Below are 21,634 nucleotides of genomic sequence, written 5' to 3'. Positions count from 1 at the left end.
CCAATTACCTATAATTACCTATCAAGCCAATTAGTTTCAGGCTTGATTATCTAGTGGATAAGGACACCTGGGAGAGTTACTTGTTTGGGAATGAAAAGTGCTGCTTTAGACATGTTAGGTTTCATATGTATGCATAGCAAGGAGCGCTCTCAAGATGAAAGCCTGATTGATAAATTTGGAGGCATAAATGTGGGAATTTTGGCATTTATATGGACTTTCACTTGTTGAGAATAGAAGAGCAACTTGCAGGAGAGAGAAGAGATGTCCTTGGACGGAGCCCAGAGAAAGAGAAACTTTTGGAAAACAGGCAGAAGAGGAGGAGTCAGGAAAGGAGACTGAGTGGAAGTAGCCAGAGAAGTAGGAGGAAGATTGTGAGAGTGTGATGTCCTCGGAACCAATGGAGGAGAATATTTTAATAAGGAGAGAGTGATTACCTGATTGAATGTGAGATTGAACAAAATGAGGATAGGGAAATGTCCAATGGAAATGGCAAAACATATGGTATTTAGTACTAATTGATAAAAGTATCAGTGAAATGATGGAATAGAAACCCAACTGGAATAAGTTAAGGCAAAAATTAAAGACAACCAAAGAGAGAAACCAAGAATCAACATGTGCTTTGAGAGGTTTTGCTCAGGAAGGAGTTCAGAGAAACTGAATAGCAGAAGGGGATATGTGGTTGGATTAAGGGAGGGTATTTTCAGAGAGGTCGTATCAAGGCATACTGATATACATCTGGGATTAATATAAAGAGAGGGAGAAATTGGTGATCTGGGAAAGAGTGAGAGAAAATATAGGAAGTAGAATCCTTGAATATTTAAGACGAGATAAGGTACTAAGCACATTTGGAGACATTGTCAATAGATAGGAGCATGGGTGGGATTTCCACTATAGGTACAGATGCGGATTGGTTGGTAAGTTTGATGGAAGGAAAGTGAGGAAGTCCTTGTCTGACTGTTTCTATTTTAGTGAAATCACTGAGAATGATGACATGAGGAGAGGGGAGGACACTGGGCCAGGAGCTGGAGACTTCAGTAAATGAGAGGAAGAGCCCAGGAGGACAGTGGATTTCAGTGACAATAAACTTTCTGTGAGTATATTCTTCTTCTTGTATGTTTTGTTTCCACAATGTAGAGAATAAAATATGCTGATTTCTTCTCCGCTTTTTCCTTCCAGTCTGTCTCTTTGTTAGTAACATTGTGAGGCTCCTGGGAAATTTGACCACAGTAGACTTAGAAACATGTGTGGAGTTGTTCACAGATAGCACCGAGCAGGAGGTGGCGTCCACAGTGCCAGTCTGTTCCAATAAACTCTGGGAGCCTCCACCAGAGGAACATGATATGACTGTTTTAATTATCTTGGTAGGAAAAGCATAAACAATTTACCTGAGGTTATTCTACTTTAAAATGCTATACCTTGCTCTTATTGAATAGCAATAAACTAACCAAATAGGAAAAAATAAAATCACACAATTATTGTGACATTTAATTTTCTTCTCCTTAAATGGAGAAATGTAAGTCAAAGTCCTACTCAGACTGGTTAGGGTTTGAATTTTTACCCACAAATCCTGGAAAATCATTGTGAATATTTAGCAGATCCCAGATAAGAAGTATCTTATAGAGTGGAAAGAGCGTAAATGGTGTATTAGTGATCTATTTCTGCATAACAAACTTTCTCCAAACCTGGTAGCTTAAATCAATTTACTATCTCACTATTTCTGGGGGTTAGGAATTCAGGAGTAGCTTAGCTGGATGGTTCTGGCTCCTGATCTCTCATAAGCTTGCAATCAAGCTGCGAGCTCAGGCTGCAGTCTCATCTGAAATCTCATCTAGGGGAGGATATGCTTCCAAGCTCACTCATGCAACTTTTGCAGGCCTCAGTTCCTAGACACAGGCACCTCTCCATAGGTTGCTTGAATATCATCATGGCATTCAGCTAGCTTTCCCCAGAATGAGTGATGGGAAAAGAACTACATAAAGATAAAAATACCAGGAGGCAAGGATCAGTGGGTTCCATCACTAAGGATGGCTATCACAGATGGTGTGTTAGATTTCCACAATACACAATGTCTCCATCATTTGGCTGTGTGATCTTGGAAAAGTTAGCTAATGTTTTGGAGATGCATTTTTTCTCATCAGGTGTGTCTCTAGTAACCTTATTTCCCCCCCCCCCCAAAAAAAAATCAGTCTATTCCCTAAACCTGTTTACACAGATGGTTAAAAAATAAAATCATAGTTCTCATCTACCTTCTTAACTACTGTATTTTTTACTGTTGCCATTGACAACAAGTTTGGCAAGATTATGGAAATTTATAAGGGAATATAGTACATACCTTACTCACAGTTTTGCTTTCTGTGGTTATCCACAATCAACTGTGATGAAAAAATATTAAATGGAAAATTTTTCCTGTTTTGCATAGTGTGAAAAAACCTTGCACCACCCCACTCCCTCCCACCTAGGATGTGAATCATCCTTTTTTCTTGTGTGCCCATGCTCTATACACTGCCTGCCAGTTAGTCACTTAGTAGCTATGGTTATGAGATTAACCGTTGTAATATTGCAGTGCTTGTGTTCAAATAACCCTTCTTTTATTGTTGTAATTGTTCTATTTTATTATAGTTATTGTTAATCTCTTATTGTGTCTAAATTATGAATTAAACTTTATTTTAAGTATATATGCATAGGAAAACATAGTATATATGACATTTGGTACTATCTGAGATTTCAAGCATCCACTGAGGGTCTTGGAATGTATCCCCTTGAAATAAGAAGGGACTACTACTGTGTTTCCCTGAAAATAAGACCAGGCCTGACAATCAGCTCTAATGCGTCTTTTGGAGCAAAAATTAATATAAGACCTTGTATTATGTTATATTGTATTATATTATATTATATTATATTATATTATATTGTATACCTGGTCTTATAGTAAAATAAGACCGGGTATTATATTATTTTATTTTATTTTAGTATATTGTATGATATGATATGATATGATATGATATGATATGATATGATATGATATGATATAAGACCCAGTCTAATATTATAGTAAAATAAGACCGGGTGTTATATTAATTTTTGCTCCAAAAGATGGATTAGAGCTGATTGTCCGGCTAGGTCTTATTTTCGGGGAAACACTGTATGTATACTAGTTAATCATCCAGAAAGAAGAGTTCTCAAGTTTTGTGAAGATATTTTAAAGTAGAAGATTCAAGTAGTTAAACTACGGGAAACAGTCATATTCAGGCTACTCATTACCTTTTAAAAAATAACAGCTTTATATCTCAATAATTCACATACCATATAATTCATATTTAAAGTGTACAATTTAATGGTTTTTAATTCACAGAGTTTCACAACCATTATCACAATTGATTTAAGAATACTGTTATCCTCCAAAAAGAAACCCTATAACCATTAGCAGATACTCCTCATCCTTCTCCCCCGAGTTATAGGGAACCACTAATCTACTTTCTGTCTCTATAGATTTGCCTATTCTGGATATTTCTCATAAATTGAATCATACAATAGGTATTCTTCTGTGACTATCTTATTTCAGTTAGCATGCTTTCAGTGTTCATCCATATTGTAGTATGTATCTATACTTCATACTTTTTATTGCTGAGTAATATTCCATTGCATGAATAGACCACATTTTATTCATCAGCTCAACAGTTGATGGACATATGTGTTGTTTCTACTTTTTTATTGTTATGAATAATGCTGCTATGAACATTCATGTACAAATTTTTGTGTGGGCATATGTTTTTTTATTTCTCTTGGGTATACACTTAGGAGTAAAATTGCTTGTTCATCTGGTAACTCATGTTTTACATTTTGAGGAACTTCCAAACTGTTTTCCAAAGCAGCTGCAGCATTTTGCATTTCTCCCAGCAATGTATGAGGGCTCCAATTTCCCTGTATCTTTGCCATTTTTTTATGTCTTTTCTAATATAGTCATTTTAGTGAGTGTAAAGTAGTATCTTCTTGCATTTTCCTAAAAACTAATAATATTGAGCATCTTTTCATGTGTTTATTGGCCTTTTGTATATCTTCTTTGGAGAAATATCTATTAAAGTCCTTTAACCATGTTTAAATTGGGTTATTTGTATTTTTATTGTTCAGTTGTAAGATTTCTTTATATATCCTGCATACAGTTCCCTTATAAGACTTGGTATCTTCTAGTGGAGGAAGACATAAAATTGTTGCCCCCGAGTATAAGGTCCTCTAGCCAAACAACCCTCCTTATGAAATGGACCAAATGTGGTTCCTGCTTATTCTTGACTAGCAGGTTTTGATTTCCTGCTAACCCATGGAATTATTCAAATAAGCTACAAACATCCTTTATTGGGAACCAGGGGGCATTCTACCCTTTTGACACTACAAAGTTGGCCTCCACAGCTCCTGGCTGTTCACTTCCTGCGTGTAGCTCCCATGTCGCCCTACATGGCATAGTGAACTCCTCCCCTGGGCTGTGAGTGTACATGATGAATAAATTGCCATCAGTCTCATTGGCTTTATTTCAGGTGTTAGATGTTTAGCCATCCCCACAACCCTAGGACAGGAATCCTCCCTCACCAATGAGGCAAAGAGGAAGAAATCAAAACATATATATAATTTGCAAGATTTTTTCCTTTTCTGTGTCATCTTTTCCTTTCTTGATGGTGTGTCATTTATAGGACAAAAAATTTTTAATTTGATGAAGTTCCATTTCTCATTTTGTTTTGGTCACTTATGCTTTTGGTGGTGCCATATCTAAGAAGTCTTTAGTTAACCCAAGGTTCCAAAGATTTACTCCTATGTTTTCTAAGAGTTTTATAGTTTTAATTCTTACATTTAGATCTATGATCCATTTGTAGCAAATTTTTGTATGTGGTGCAAGGAATGGTTTCAGCTTCATTCTTTTATATGTGGCTATTTGGTTGGTCAGCACCATTTGCTGAAAAGAGTATTTTTCCTCATTGAATTATCATGGCACTCCTGTCAAAAATTGCCCATTAACTGTTTTGCGGACAGAGTCAGGAGAGCAGTTTCCAGGCTCTTGACCTCGCATAGAAAGGTGCTGGCTCAGTTATTAGATGGTCATCAGCTGTAATCAGTTGGTCATCTGCTATGGCTTGGTGGCCATCAGCTGATACTGGTTAGTCATTAGCCACTAATATAACTGCCCCAGCTACGCTGGTTGGTTGGTTGGCAGAGAAACGCACAGCAGATTGCGTATCATGTGGCTCCTGCATCCTGTGTCTCCAACCCAGCCGCCAGCAAGAATATAGTGGTATGACTCCCCTATCTATGGCTCCGTGGGTGTTCCTTTTTGGCCTCACCATGTCCTGTGTTCTGGTACGGGGAGCGGGACCAGAGACCCTGCATTACACCTGTCGAATAATTTTTGTGTTTTTTTTCTGTATTTAGAGAAATTTCCATTTTTGAGTTCTATATCCTCAGTGAAGAACTCAAGTTTATAGCCTCTTTTGCAGCTAAAATGCAGCATGTGTCCTAGGACTCAGCCATCAGATACACCCATGGGAGACTATGATACAGGAGCGCTATGAGCAAACAGGCCTGGGTGTTATCTCCTGATTGCTGGTGTAGTGGTAGTTGTGGCCATGGTAGTTTCTAGTCTGGGTAGGGCTTTAGCAATAGTGATTGTTCTTTAGCAGGCCAATTACACCATGACTTTTAACACTGTGCCCAAGGTCATCCTTTGGCCTTACTCTCTAGGCCTCCCAACTAGCACTTCTATGGATTATCATATATATGTTTTTGCTTTATCAGCCAATGTCAACTTCTGTTCTTCACAACCCAGAGTCTGACTCATACACATGTTAAGGAGAGATAAAGTAGAATTCCAGGTAATGAATTGCACTTTAATTTTGCATATAAAATGAATCTGACAATTCCTACTGAATTTTTTAAAAGACAGAGATGTAGAGGACATTCTTACAAATAGTAGTACTCATTTTAAGCCAGTCTGATATAAACCTTGGTGTTCTGTCCCCTACTAAATTAAAGACAAGCAGTGAACTCCCCATCTAAATTTGCATAGACATTTTATACTTTCATCTCTGATCAGCTTTGCTCCATTCTTTTCCTTCTTCTGATTCTTAGCTCTATTCCACAGTTATGCCTATAAGTTGTTTCTGGACCCAATTGCATATTAGACTCCGTGGTTTGACTTGCAGCTCCTCATTGAGGAATGAGACCCAGACCAACCTCTCTCTGACTCATCACATCTGAATTAGCCTGTTGATTATCCCCTTAAGACCTAATTCCTGGCTCCAGGTCGTTTGGCAAGTTGAAGTTTGCACCTGCCTAGCCCAACGCAATCCATTTTTCTCCAGTTCTCTGGATTCAGGGGCATGTCAGTTGCTATGTGGAGGAGAGAGAAGTTGTATCTCATGGGAAATCACCTGGAGGAGGTAGAGTACCTACATTTGAGGGGAGAATAGCAGCTCTTGTAAAAGGTGGTGACAGAGCAACAAGCAGTGAGTCACTGAGTACTTACAGAGCCCACTTCCTACATTCTCTTTGAGAAGGACTCCCAGTTCTTCTCCAATTCCTTTGTCCTGAAAAAAGTATTGAGTAAACTAGAAAAATGACTTTACTTCTTCATGGAGATGCAGAATCCTTATGAAGAATAGCCAACTATTTGTTAATGAATTCAAAGTTTTGACCTTTTTTTATGTCCTGTCTGGAAGGGGATTAGACTGAATATATGTCACCAGAGTCCACTATTCTCTAGAAATTCCGTATTCCACATTTCCACTTTTTCTTCACCGCAAATTTCACTTGAGGGCTCTGGATTATTGGCAACAATAGCTACAAAGAATAATCTGGGGATAAATTGGGATAGGGTGGGAGAGGAGAAGGAGAGAGATTTCTTCAAGGATCTCATGAAGCTGCCAGTATTGACCCTTTAGCTGCTGTAGTGGTTGCTGGGTAACGTAATACTGTTGGTTCCTAATATGGAGATATATTGCATATTCTCTATTTGTCCTGGAGAACTGAATTCTACTGTCATTTTCTTTTCACTTCATAGATGATCAGCTTAAATTTTTGCCTATGTTATTAAAAACTAGAATGAGTGTGAATAGTGTCATTGGGGGAAAAAAAGTTAAACATTTTTGAGAGCATGAACCAAGAAAAATAGATGGGTAAAAGTAATGTGAAATGCTCTCTATCAAAGTCATTATGTTTGATAGGTTTTTCTAAGGCATTGACCTCAGAGGTGACTTCGAGAGATGCTTTCAAGATACAGCACTCTTAAAAAAGAAGACAGCAGAGTCAGTAGGTTAAAAAAATAGACTAGAAGCTGGAGGGACCCCATTTGAAATTCCATTTCCCTACTGAATCTCTTGAGGTACAGTGGCAAAGTCACTTAGGCCATCACTGCCTCAGTTTTATTATCTGTAAATGGGAACAATATCTTCTTGTAAGTTTAATAGCTTATAATTTATCATATTACAGAAGTGTTATACATTTATTCAGGAAAAAAATCCAGATGGGCAAAATATGTCCCCAATCCTCCTTTCCCAGTCTAGAGGAAATAATTACTTCTCTTTGGTGCATATCCTTTGAGATCTCCAGATTATCTTCTTTGTATCCTAAATTTTGAGAACTATTCTTTAGCCACGATTGATGATCATTGAAAATTCCATCATATTTAACCACATTTCGATCTATCACCCTTCTCTTTCTTCTTGAAGGACAGTAAGTTCAGTCATACCAGAAGATCAGTAAAGTTGGTATATAAAATAGGTTTTAACATCACAAAATTGTTGATTTGTACCACATGAAGTAGGTAAAATTTCAAACATGGATATTTTTACCTAGGGCAACTATAATGGCAAACATTGATCTTGTGGAACTATGAGTAACATCTATAAATAGTTCTCAATTAACAGTGTATGGGAGAATAATGCTTGCTAATGGAACAACACAGGGAAGAGTAGAGCAAGTTCCTTTGCCGATGGAAAACCTTTCTAAGTTGGGTTCAAGGATTGGGTAAGACCCTGATCTCTGTATGATGCTACATAAGCTAGACAGTGATGACCATGGTAACCACCCACTGGTTGGTCAGTTCATTTGTTGCTTTCATGAGGAGATGCTTTTCATGTATCTCCTAATATGACCAGGGATTTAGAGGACCTCTCTGGATTGGTTTGTTTGTAAGGGTCTTTACTGAGAGGCAAGTGAGGTCCTTCCAGTAATTATTATCTCAGAGTGGGGAGGGAGATCCGGATTTCTGAGATGGCTCCTTAGTTATACTGACTATTCATGGATTGAAAACTGGTTGCCTGGGGAAGAGGTATGGGAGGGAGATTTTGCACCGAATACATTCTTGTGCATTGATTTCATATCATGTAAAAATATTATCTATCCCAAAAATAAATACGATTTAACATTTTAAAAATGTACAAATACAAATGACAATGAGAAACTGGTATTTCAGGTGGAAGTGAAATGGCTACATAGAGTTTTTAAATCTTATATTCAGTTTAGTTCTCTTAGAAACATCAAAAATGTGACAAAATTGTTATATGTAGAAAATGCTACTTCTAATAATATCCTGGATTAATGAAAAAATCTAGAGATGTTGCTTTTATAGCAGACTATGTTCCAATATAGGTGCTATGGCTACAGGATTCAAATCACACTAACGAAACTACCAAGGAATACAAATGACTATCCTCCAAATCAGCTAAAATGAAGCTGTCCTCCACTGAGTGAAAGGTATTCTATGTTACCCTGTCAACAACAGAGAAGCTTTTCTGATCATAACCATGTTTTGTTATTTTAAAGCTTTATGAGTTTTTGTGCTTATGGGAAATTTTTGATACTTTCCAAGAAATAGCGTTTGTCTCTTTGTTTTTTAGGCTATGTACAATAGCATTTGGAATGTCACTACAGAAGTTAAGTAATTTATGTAATCTGTATGATTCGAATACATGCAACTAGTGGTACTAGACTGGAGTCTGTAGTTCTTTCACATAGTAGATTACATGGTTACTTAACAAGCCATTAATGTGACTGAAATAGTCTGCATTCATCTCATGCCCTATGTTTATTTTTGAAATATTTTGCATTTTACTTTTAATTTGGGCAAAGACTAAGCTTGCTTGCTAGAAAACACACTTAACATAGGCAGTATTCTGTTAACTTTTCTTTGTTTAGATATTTCTTGTACAGGTCTGAGCAAGTAAACATTTTGAATTTTCTACCTACCTATTATTATTAAGATATCATAAGGATTATCCAGAAATTAATAGGTAAAAGAACATATGAAATAATATTGTTTCCATGTTAATAACCCAAGCCCAGGTGTATGTACATTTATTGTGTACTCTTTTTGTATCTACATATCTTTGTCATACCAAAAATAACTTGGTTTTGTGTATTTCTGAAAAGTGTTTTGATCTCTTCCTTTTCATTATAACTGTGCCCCTCTTGTTCAAGCATTTTTTATCTTTCACTATGTTCTTTTTGTTCGTTTGCTTTTTGTTTTTTTTTTTCATTAGTTGTGTTCTTGCCTTTCGTTCTGTTCTCCTCTAGGCCAACTAAATCAACTGGAAGCTTGTAAACTGATATCCCTGGTTAAATCTCAGTCCAATTAGAGGAAACAGTTTTCAACATTCGTGATTTCTGCTTTTCTCTCTGAACTATGTGAGGCTGATTAAATTATGCACTTGACACCTATGCTCTTAAAACAGAGGTATATTTAATGGGATGTAGCAATCAAATAAAATTTCACCTTTATTTTTTGAGCTGTTTTTATGGTGAATGATGGCAAATGTGGTAAAAATGCGTAAAGCTTAATAAATTACTATATGACAAAAGAGTATTTAACCATCACCCAGGTAAATTAATAGAACATTGCCTGTACCCCAGAATCCCCTCCTGTGTTCTTTCCTATTCACGTCTCTCTCTTCCCACAAATTAACCACTCACTTGACTTTTATGGTTTTTACTTCCTTCCTTTATTCTATAATTTCCCGTCTATGTTTGCATTCCCTCAAACTGTAATTTAGTTTGGTCTATTCTTTAGCTTTATATAAATGTAGTTTGTAAACATTTGGGTCTGGCTGTGTATGGGTCAGGTTCCTGGCAGGAAACAAATACCATATTCAAAAGGAGAATTTATAAGAGTTTCATAAAGAAGCTATATACAAGTTGTGTACAAGATTACAGGAAATCAAAAAGGGATGGTACGGCACCCCAGGGCTAATGATAGAGGGGAAGGAGGGAGTGTTTAGTCCCCACAGGCCTGTAAGCACTGGAAGCCTGTGCTCCCTATTGCTGGGGCAGGGGTGAAAGCTGCTCAACAGCAAATGTGGCCTTTGGCAGAGAAATGTAGCCACTGCCAACTATGCCCTGGCAGAGAGAGTCCAAAGGGACAAATATATTAAACCTCTCTCCTCCTGCCCTCTCCTTGCCTCTTACTGGTGGGATTAAATCACAAACCAGAGGGCAAGTGGCCTGTCTGAAGAAATCCACACTGGTCAGGCTCCTAGACAGAAAGATGGGTAGAGAAGGATGGAGATTGTACCTGGAGGGCCATATTAAACATGTTCAGAACTGTATTTTGAGAGATTGTCACATTGTTGTATGTAACTGTATTTTGTTTATTTTCACTGCTGTACGAGGTCTGACAATTAAATTCACAAACTAATCCTAGCAAGAGTGCTATGTACCTCTTTGCTGAATATCACTATGGTCACCTTTGAAGTACTCCCCTCGGGAAGCTATACACCGATGCCAATGCCTAGTCCTCTCTCCAAAGCAATTTTGGAACCCTTTCTAGAATGGCAATCAGAGCTGTCGTCGTATTACCCTTGATGTCCTGGATGTCATCTAAATGTCTTCTTTTCAATATTTCCTTTATGTTTGGGTAAAGAAAGAAGTCATTGGGGGCCAGATCAGGTGAGTAGGGAGGATGTTCCAATACAGTTATTTGTTTATTGGCTAAAAACTCCCTCACAGACAGTGCTGTGTGAGCTGGTGCATTGTCGTGATGTGAGAGCCATGAATTGTTGGTGAAAAGTTCAGGTCATTTTCATCTAACTTTTTCATGCAGCTTTTTTTTTCAGCACTTCCAAATAGTAAACTTGGTTAACTGTCGGTTCATTTGATACAAACTCATAATGAAAAATCCCTCTGATATCAAAAAAAGTTAGCAACGTCATTTTGACTTTTGATTTGGACTAGCGGAACTTTTTGGTCGTGGAGAATTGGCTGACTTCCGTTGTGCACTTTGATGCTGTTTCAGGGTCATATTGGTACAGTGATAGCATGGCCCAAAACATCATCTTGCCTCTCCAAATGGTCTTGGCAAACTTCAATTCTCCTTTGCTTTTGTTCATCAGTGAGCTGCTTCGGGACCATTTTTGCACACACCTTTCTCATGCCAAGATTTTCAGTTAAGATTTTCCTAACTGTTTCTCTATCGATGTTTACTTGGTTTCCTATGCTTCTCACAGTCAGCTGATAATTTTGACACACAATTCAATTAATTTTTGCAATGTGTTCATCTGCTCATTACTGGCCACCTTGACCTCTGTTAATCAGTGATGTGTTCTCTTCCCTCAGAAAAATGTTTAATCCATTTGTACACTGCTGTTTTCTTCATGGCATTACCCCCATAAATTTACATGTCCCTCATTTCACTTCCACTCTTGCCAAGTTTCACATGAAATTTAATGTTTGCTCAGTGCTCTAATTCAAGCTCAGACATTCTCGAATCAGCACACAACAACACGCAACAATGAAAGCCACTCAGCAAAACACGACCACATATTGACATGAACACAGCTGTGGGACACTGATATACCAAGGTTATGAAACCTTACCAAGCTGTTTGTATAGTGCTACCAATGTAAGTGCATGGTGGCAATTTTGCGAACGTAATTTTCAGACCTCGTATAATGCTCTATTATGGGAAAATATCATTATTAATTCATTTTATTTTGGATGGACATTTTGGTTGTATTTTGTCTTTGGCTCTCATACCTAGTGTTGGTTTCTTGGGGTACATATATATATATATATATATGTTTTCTACTGAGTGTATATCAAGGAGCAGAATTGCTGGAAAATATAGCAGATGTATAGTCATCTTTAGTAAATAATGCCAAAGTATTTTCCATAGTTGTTGCGCTGATTTACACTCCCACCAGCAGTTACTGAGATTTCTGTTATTCTATAGAGTTGCAAATCTTAGGTATGGGCAATCTTTTAAATTTTAGCTATACTGGTGTGTGGTGTAATGTTATTCTATTTGCATTTCTTTCATCAATAATGAGGCCACCTATTGTGTATTTCATGGGCTATTTGGATAGCCTATATGTTCTAGTTTCTTGTTGATTTTTCTTTTTGTTTTTCCTTTATAATACTTCATTCTGTAATTCTATTTCTCTTTGAAGATTAATACAAAGACATTTCTGCCTGAAAGTTTCCTAATATGAATATTTTTACTTATTAAATAGAACTCCACTTGGCATTGTGTGTGTGTATGTATTCCATATATGTTTGCAAATTTTGTTCAGAAAATATTGCAGTATGTTTTCCTTTAACTTTTAGCAGTCTACGATTTGCTTCTTAAATATTTTGTGAATTTTTTTTCTTTTCAAGTTTGGGTCCTGTCCTTTTTTCTATATCATTGTCTGTTTTTTCCATAGATAGATAGATAGATAGATAGATAGATAGATAGATAGATAGATTTATATCAATAGACATATACACATATCAATATATCTATGTCTTCCTATTTTATGGTTTGTTTGTTTTTTCCCTGTCTTAGTTGAGTACTTTTATAACTAGAAACTCTTAAATTTATTATTGCATAATTTATCAATCTTTCCTTTTATAGTAGTGCTTGCATATTTTATATAAAAATAATTCCCCTCTAATTGATTTAGATTTTTTTTCCCAATTTCTCCTAATAGTTTTTTATAGTGTTCTATGTAGAAGACTTGCACATCTTTCATTAGTTTTATTTCTAGGTATTTTATATTTTTGACACTATTGAAAATAATATCTTTTTTAAACTTCATTTTCTAATTGTTTGTTTTTGTTATAGAGAAGCAAAGTTAATTTTTGTATATTGAATTTATATATAGCCAATCAGTAAAACAGAAACTATTCTAAACCATGCCAACTATTTTATACAGTGAAAACTTAATATAATAAATTTATAACACAAGTGATAGAGGAATTGAAACATGAAAGAGGAGAGTTAATGGGATGACCCAAATTATAAAAGAACAGTTAAATGCTTCTACTTCTAGATTGGGGAAACTTAAAAAGTAGGTAATATTACTGAATTGCAGAGACCAGCATCATTCAGCAGAGGTGGAACCACAGACAGCTTGTACAATAGGAGCTAGAAAAAATTAGTAGTTACCTAAGATGCCATAAAAAGCGGAGAGAGAAAAATACCTTGGATTTTTCTTCTCCTTGCCCACTAATATTCAGACCGTGCCTTCCATTGGCTGAATGTATGTAGAAGCCAGAAGGCAAAAGAGATTACGAAATTTGGTACTTTTAATGGAAGAAAGAACAAAAATAAGATAAATCTGAGATGAATAGAGAGCTGGCCAGCTTATAGGCTTTTATTCTGATAATTTCTCTCTCTCTTTGAGTATACACTATCATATCTTCAACAAATCGTGGCAGTTTTATTACTTCCTTTTCAATCCTTATAATTTTTATTTATTTTTCTTGTCTTATTGTACTGGCTATATGTGGATGGCTTTATAGCCTCCAAAGATGACCAAAGTTGCCCTGAAGTCTTCCTTTATCCATTGTAGACTCTTCTAGGACAGCTGAAGACTTATCTGATAGATCTCACTGTACCTACCTCATTTTTAGAATTAAGAACTCCTAAAATTTCAGAGCTGGAAGGACTGTAAGAGGTTATCTAGTCCAGGGGTTGGCAAACTATAGCCGTTGGGCAAAATCTGGTCTGTAACTTGGTTTTGTAAAATATAGTTTTATTACAACATAGCCACACTTCTTTGATTATGTAATATCTGTAGCTGCTTTTATGCTACAGTGGCATAGTTGAGTAGTTGGACAAAGACTGTGTGGCCTTCATAGCCCAAAATATTTATTATTTGGCTCTCTATAGAGTAAGTTTGCTGACCCCTAATCTAGTCCATCCTCTTCATTTGATAGATGAGTAAATTGGTCACCTCCCATGGTCACACAACTGTTAGTGGTAGAGTGTGGATTAGATCACAGATCTCCAGACTCCTAGACGAGTGTTTTGGTTTTTTTTCGTTTTTTTGTGTTTTTTTTTTTTTCACTGCAGCATATAATTAAAAGCCTTTCCCTGATCCAACACGAAAGTCAATGTCATAAGATTAGGCTTATCTTAGGCAAGATGGAGGTCCTAAAGTGGGATAATCAGGGGCCTGGCCAGACCGATGAGAGGCCAGCACAGACTTGGTGGGCACAACCCTCCCGTCTGTCATAGGCTTTCTCTTTGTCATGGATAAGACCCTGACAATAATAGCTCCCCTTTGCCCTTAAGCAATAATGACAAATAACATAAAGAACGAGACTCTTTTCTTCTTTTTCACAGCCTTTTTTCCCACATGCAGTACCAGTAAGATGTTAGGTTACATTTATTGAAAGTACTAGACAATTTAAACTTGTATTTTCAACTTAGAAGTATTGTGAGTGTTACTATTTACTTGAAAGTTAAGATTTCCAAAGGAGCTTGAGTTATTATTTACTGTTCTTGTTGTCATTATTCACAGCTCCCTAGGCATAGAAAACATTCAATTAAATTTTCAAGCAGTGCTGTTGGGTGATGGATACAGGGAGAATTTCTATTGAAAAGGAAATGACCTCTAATTTATTTTCTCAATATTGAGGCCTCAGCTTTTTTCTATTCAAAAAAGCATAATCAATGTTTAAAGACCATGTTAAATTACTTTACATTTTTTCTTGCTCATGATCCGTAATCTCTCACATTCTCATTGTTTCGAAAACACAGGAGTCTTCAGATAGAAGGATTGATTTTGTGCTTCATGTTTGTCCTTCTCCCCTTGTTTACCATTGTATTGGGGATGTTAAGCGCCAGTTATCATAAAAGAGTATTTACCTAGTTAGGTATTACCATAAATGAGGACCTTTGAGTAAGAGTGATAAAGAACTTAATTTTGGTTTCTATGAAACTAACTTACCATTCTCCTTTTACTACTCTGTAGGGTAATTCTTTTTTTAAAGCTAACTTCAAGTCCTTGTTCCTTTAATATCTTTGCAAAGCTTTGATTTCGGTTGAAAGCTTTTAAAACAAAACATTGGATTTAATTTTTAAAATGTTTCTTTATTTATAGAATTAAGGGAACATTTGTTTCTTTCTCTCCACAGTGCTTTCTTTTAGCTCTGATCTTGTATCTGTCTTTTCCCCTAGACAAACCAGGAAGAGGTGTCTTAGTAATTTGGAGGTACAGATGGGGTACCTGCACGGTTTCATAGAACTCCCCATTACACAGTTTCATCATCTTCTGAACCATTTTCCTCAGTTATATCTCTCGAGGAAAATGTGGGAAGAGGCAAGCTGAACTGTTTGTCATTTTATTGTTTTCTAAACCATGGAACTAGCAGTTCCACATTATACCATAGTTCCAAATAACAGGCTGGATCCTTTGCCTCAGAAGCGGAGAGAGGAAACAGATAATATTAAGTTGAACACGAAATCTAGTGTCCTCTTTTCACTCTTTGACATGGGCCCCTCAGAGCCAACAATCTTGATTCCTTATTGACTATGTAATGGGAAAGTCACAGGCTTTGCCCACCTGTAACTAAAATGAGGCCACAGTTATGGTAATATCAGGTTTTCTTCTCTTAAGGTTCCATCTCCTTGGCAAAAGACAATTTAGTTGTTCTCCTCCCTCTCTTCCCCTCCCCCCATAGTTCCTCCTTTTTGAGTTCTGAGAATCCTCAGTGGCTTATGTGTCTCACAACTCTGAGTTCTGGTCACTTTCCACAGCTGCCGTTGGCAGAGGTAGGGTGTCACAGTATTTCTCCTGCAGAACTCACAGCATCCTTATCCTTACAGACCTACCTCTTTCAGATGTTTTCTTCTCCTCTTAGCAGTGGTTCTGCTGGTGCCTCAATCACTGCTAAAGTTGGGCATCGAAAGAGCCCAGTGCCACTCAACTGGAGGCCAGTGATCTGTAAATGGACATGTGCAAAGGGAAAAGAACAATGTTCCTTTTATGCTGTACACCAACGTCTGTTGTACATGCTGCCCCTCCATCCCCACCCCCTGTTTCCCAGTATTACAGATCTGCCACCTGTCTTGATCTGGCAAATAACATTTGGGTAAGCAGCTCTAATTAAGATTTTGCTGGCTTCATGGAAGGTTTCAGCCAATTTGTCCATATGATCATGATATTATGAGTTGAGAGAACATTCCTTCTCTCTGAATGATGTTTGGTCAGAGCCCATAAGCATCAAAGCTCTTTCAGTTCATAACCTGCCATTACCCCACCCTGCCATTCCCATTGTCCCTCCCCATCCAGGGGTTTACTTGTATTCAGAGCAGCTGGATACAAGCAAATACAAGTATTAGTTACTTCAGAGGAAAATCCAAGTGAAGCCTGGTGATGAACTGAGACCAAAGGCAGGGGTTCACCTTTGACTCAGAGGAAAGCAAGCAAATGCTTAAAAAGATGCTACCTTTGATTAACTTCTCTCTATATCTCTCCCTTATCATTTTCATCACAATCTTTAAAAAAGAATTGCATCAATGTGTTACCTTAAAAAAATGGTGACACTTTTGGAGAATGTAATTTTCCCCCACTTTTTCCGCCTCCGCCGCCCCCCACCCACACACAAACTCCAGTTCAAGCTGTTGTTTCTCAGTCTAGTTGTGTAGGACACAGTTCCTTGGCCCATGCTGGTATTCTGAGCCTTGCTCTGCCCTCCAGCTGAGGCAATCAGTCGCTGGTCATCTAACCAATTATGAAATGGTTATAAAATAATAGTTTGAATTAACAGCGACAGTTGTTATGATATGAAAATATCTGTAGTTTTTATTGGTGACATGGTCACAGATACTAACACTGCTCTGGTTTGTAATAGAAGGAAATGCAATGTTGCAGTTAAAGATCAGTGAAAATAAAGATGCATTTTTTTCCTATCCAAGTTTATGGACCCCTTAGATATGGAGTTCATGGATTCCCATTTAATATGTAAGCTCTGTGCAGGGTTCCCATAGCCCTTTCTGTAATTTAGTATAGGTCAAGTTCGCTGCAGTCCATTTGATATGCTGTGATATCTTTGGCCCTTGAAAGGAATCAGAGTTTCTGATCCCCTGATTCAAGTAGCATTTTTAGTCCCTTAGAGCTAGCAGATACTAATAAATATATAGCAAAGGGGTGTTGCTTGATTACACTGCTGAGAAGAATCCAACCCTCCAGGACAAATGGTGCCTGGAGCATAGGGAGACTTTCCATTCTCCCTTACATTATCTCTATGTCCCTACGAAACTGGGCCTGTTGACGTTTTCTCACCTCTCCTTGTGCCTTCCCACTTCTGTGCCTTGGTGTGTGCTGTCCCTTCCCTGAAATAACCCCCTTTTCATTCTCTGTCAAAAGAGTTGGGATCTGGAGGGACTGTGGGTGATTTATTCCTTTTCCTTCATTAAAATTCCATGCACCCCACCACACCTCCTTCCCAAATATTAATAGCTACCATTTATATTGTGAGAATGGACTAATTTCATTGTGGGACAAATATATAATATTTATTTTAGAATGTTAACCAATCTTTTCAGACCCCATTCAAATCCAGCTAGCTTCTTGATGTCTCCCCTGATATTTTCAATCCAAAATGGACTACCAACCTGAATTCTCATTGCCTCCTCTGTGCTTATCACATTCTTTCTAGAACTAATGTAGATACACTTATTAAGTAAATTGCTTATCTTGTCTTTTCTTCCACATTGTAAATCCTTTGAAGAGAATGCTTAGTGTTTATTTATTACCATATTCTCCCCAGCACTCCCAAGTATCTTGCACATAATATCCTATTTATCATATTCTAATTAGCTAACTATTTAATGTGCCATATGATAAACACTTGAGGAAAAAAAAAACATGTGGCAACATTTTGACTGTAAGTGATGATCAATAACACTTTGATTGAATTAATATAAATTTGTCATGATACAAGCCACTATTTAGTGTAATAAGAACTATTTATTAAGAGAGGGGCATTTCTACCCATCTTTCTGCATCAGACTGGACTTAGCCCAGACCTCTCCTAGCTCTATTCAACCAAGGAAGGATTTTTTTTGTTAATACAATTGGTCAGGCCATTCGTTGGGCTATATGTTAGGAAGAAAGGCATTACCTTCCCGAATACAGGTAGAGCTGTAATCCGTCCCTACTCTGGGGACTCCAACCGTCTTAGATTGTTGTGGGCATACATAAGGGGTAGGAGGAGAAAGCAGGAGCCCGCTCGGGTCTTTGTGTTTTACAATCTAGCTTTTATGAAAGAGTCATTTTACTGGGGGTATTGGATGTCTTCCTAGCTATTATTTAAATTTTACTTTGATTCCCAGTCTTCTATTATATTTTGCATGTACCTTTCTCTGTCCATATTTTCTCAGAGAGGATGGGTGAACAAAGCAAAAACTGGTCTCTGTACATACTGCCATTGGAATTTTGCCAAAATCACCCCTACTTAAACATCATTTTTACCACTATAAATATCACTGTAACAAACATCTATATACATAGATTTGCTTTGATACTTGTGTAAATAGTTCTGTGAGTTAGATTCTTAAGAGTAACATTGCTGAATTTTACTTGATACTGCCACATTGCTCTCTTGCAGTTTACATCAATTATATTACCACTGATGATATATTTCTGTTGAATTTATCATCAGGAGTGGAATTGTGGCGTTCTAGGTAATGCACACATATTTATGTGTTTATATGGCGCCAAACACTATTCTGAAGTTGTTGCACCAATTTAAATTCCCACCAGCAATATATGAAAGTTCCAGTTGTTCTACAACCTTGCCAATATTTGGGATTGTTACATAGTAAAATTTATATCATTATCTTAGGTGTATTTTGGTATCTCACTTTTATTTTATCTTCATTTTCCTCTTAATTCAAGTGGTTAACCACCTTTCCCAATGTTTTATTGGCCACTGGAACACCCTTCCTTATGAAATTTCTGTTTAAGTTTTTTGCCCACTTTTAAAGCAAATTAGTTTAGCTGTCTTATTCTTATTGATTTGTAGGATACAAATCTTTTTAGGGTTATGAATGCATTGTATAGATCCTCTGTTCTACTGGTTACCTTTTCATTGTTTTAATAGTGTCTACTGATGAATAGAAATTTTTAATTTTAATGTAGTCCAATTTATCTCTCTCTTCTTTTACTGCTCTTTGTGCCTCATTTAAGAAATCTCTGCCTGCCCTCAAGGTGATGAAAATGTCTTCTGTGTTATCTTCTAGATGTTTCGGTGTTAAACCTTTTACATTGACATCTCTAATCTACCCGAAGTTGATTTTAGTGTATGACATGAGCCAGGAGTCAAGATTTATATTCTCTATGAATACCCAATTTATGCAGCACCATTTATTGAAAAGACCATTTTTACCCACTGTTCTATAGTGTCACTTTTTCATAAATCAATGACTGTAGGTCAACTCTCTAATCTATTCCATTGGTCTATTTCTTCATCCTAGTGACATTATCATACTTTCTTAATTAAGGAGCTGTATAATAAATCTTGATATCTGATAGTGTGTTTCCTCCAATTTTGTTCTTTAAAATTGTCTGAATTATACTTGGCACTTTGCATGTAAATTTTGGAGCTGGCCTTTAATTTTACACAAATTTATTTTTGGAATTTTGTAACAGCTTTATTGAAGTATAACCAACATATAATAAACCGCACATATTCAAAGTGTAATTTTATGAGTTTGACATATGAAAATAACCTATTAATATTATCAATTAAAATACTATTACTATTACCACAATCAAAATAATGAACATATCCATGACATCCAGAACTTTCCTTGTACCCCTTCGTAAACTCTTCATTCTATCCCTCTCAGATCCTCCCAATCCACAGAAAACCACTAATATTATAGATTATATAGATTTGTTTTCATTTTCTAGAATATTATATAAGTAGAATCATACAGTATATACTGGTTTTATTTTTGGTCTAACTTCTTTCACTCAGAATACTTATTTTATGATTCATCTATTCTGTTGTTTATCAATAGTTCATCCCTTTTTTTTATCGTTGATAGCATTCCATTGTATGGTTTTTTAATTCATCTGTCCATGGACTTTTGGGTTGTTTCCAGTTTGGGGCTATTATAAATAACACTACTAAAAGTGTTTATGTGCAAATCTTTGTACAGACATATACTTTTATTTCTCTTGAGTAAATTACCTAAGGAGTGGAATGGTTAGGTCATTAGTAGTTGTATGTTGAACTTTTTAGGAAACTGCCAAACTGCTTTCCAAATTGGTTAACTATTTTACATTTCCACCAATAATGTAGAAGAATTCCAGCTGCTCAACATCCTCAACCAAAACTTGGAATGATCAGTATTTCTATTTCAGGCATTCTAATAAATGTGAAGTGATTTTATTTTATTATTATTATTTTTATTAGTTTCAGATGTACAAAACAACATCATGATTAGACATTTACACCCATCACAAAGTGATAACCCCCAAGTCTACTATCCCTATGACATCGCACGTAGCTATTAAAATACCACTGACTATATTCCCTGTGCTGTACTTTACGTCCCGTGACTAAATACCGGGGGTGCAAAAAAAATGTATACACGTGACTTTATTCTTTTGTTATCAATACATAGGGAATATTACAATTTAATACAGTTTTTTTTCTTTCTTAAAATGTGTATACATTTCTTTGGCACTATGTGTGTGTGTGTGTGTGTATTTAATTATAGTTGACATTCAATATTATTTTATATTAGCTTCAGGTGTACAGTGCAGAGATTGGTAATTTATATAATCTATGATGTGATCCCTCGATAAGTCCAGTCCCCATCTGACACCCTACATAGTCTTTACAGCATTATTAATTACAGTGTGAAGTGATTTTAATTTGCACTTTTCTAATGACTAATGATGTTGAGCATCTTTATGTGCTTAACTGCCATTTGTATATCTTATTTGCAAAAGTATCTATTCAAATAATTTATCTAGTTTTTTTTTGGTTTATTTTCTTATTCTTGAGTTTAGAGAATTATTTATATATTGCGGCTACAAGGCCTTATCAGATATATGCTTTGCAATTATATTCTCCTTTTGTGGCTTGTTTATTCTCTTCAGAATGTATTTTGAATAGCAGAACTTCTTAAATTTTTATGCAAATGTATATTCAATTTGTCTGTCTTGACACCAGTACCTAACTGTCTTGATTACTGTAGTTTTTTTAATAACTCCTAAAGTCGCATAATGTTAATCCTCCAACTTTGTTCTTTCTCAAGGTCATTTTGGCTATTCTAGGCCCTTTACATTTCCACATGAATTTTAGAATAAACTTGTCAATTTCTAGCAAAAAAAGCTTGGGGAAATTTGATTGTGATTATATAGTATCTACA

Source organism: Rhinolophus hipposideros (assembly GCF_964194185.1).
Source record: "Rhinolophus hipposideros genome assembly, chromosome: 3".
Classification (NCBI taxonomy): Eukaryota; Metazoa; Chordata; class Mammalia; order Chiroptera; family Rhinolophidae; genus Rhinolophus; species Rhinolophus hipposideros.
The sequence above is the reverse complement of the archived record's forward strand: the minus strand, read 5'-3'. Positions refer to the sequence as shown.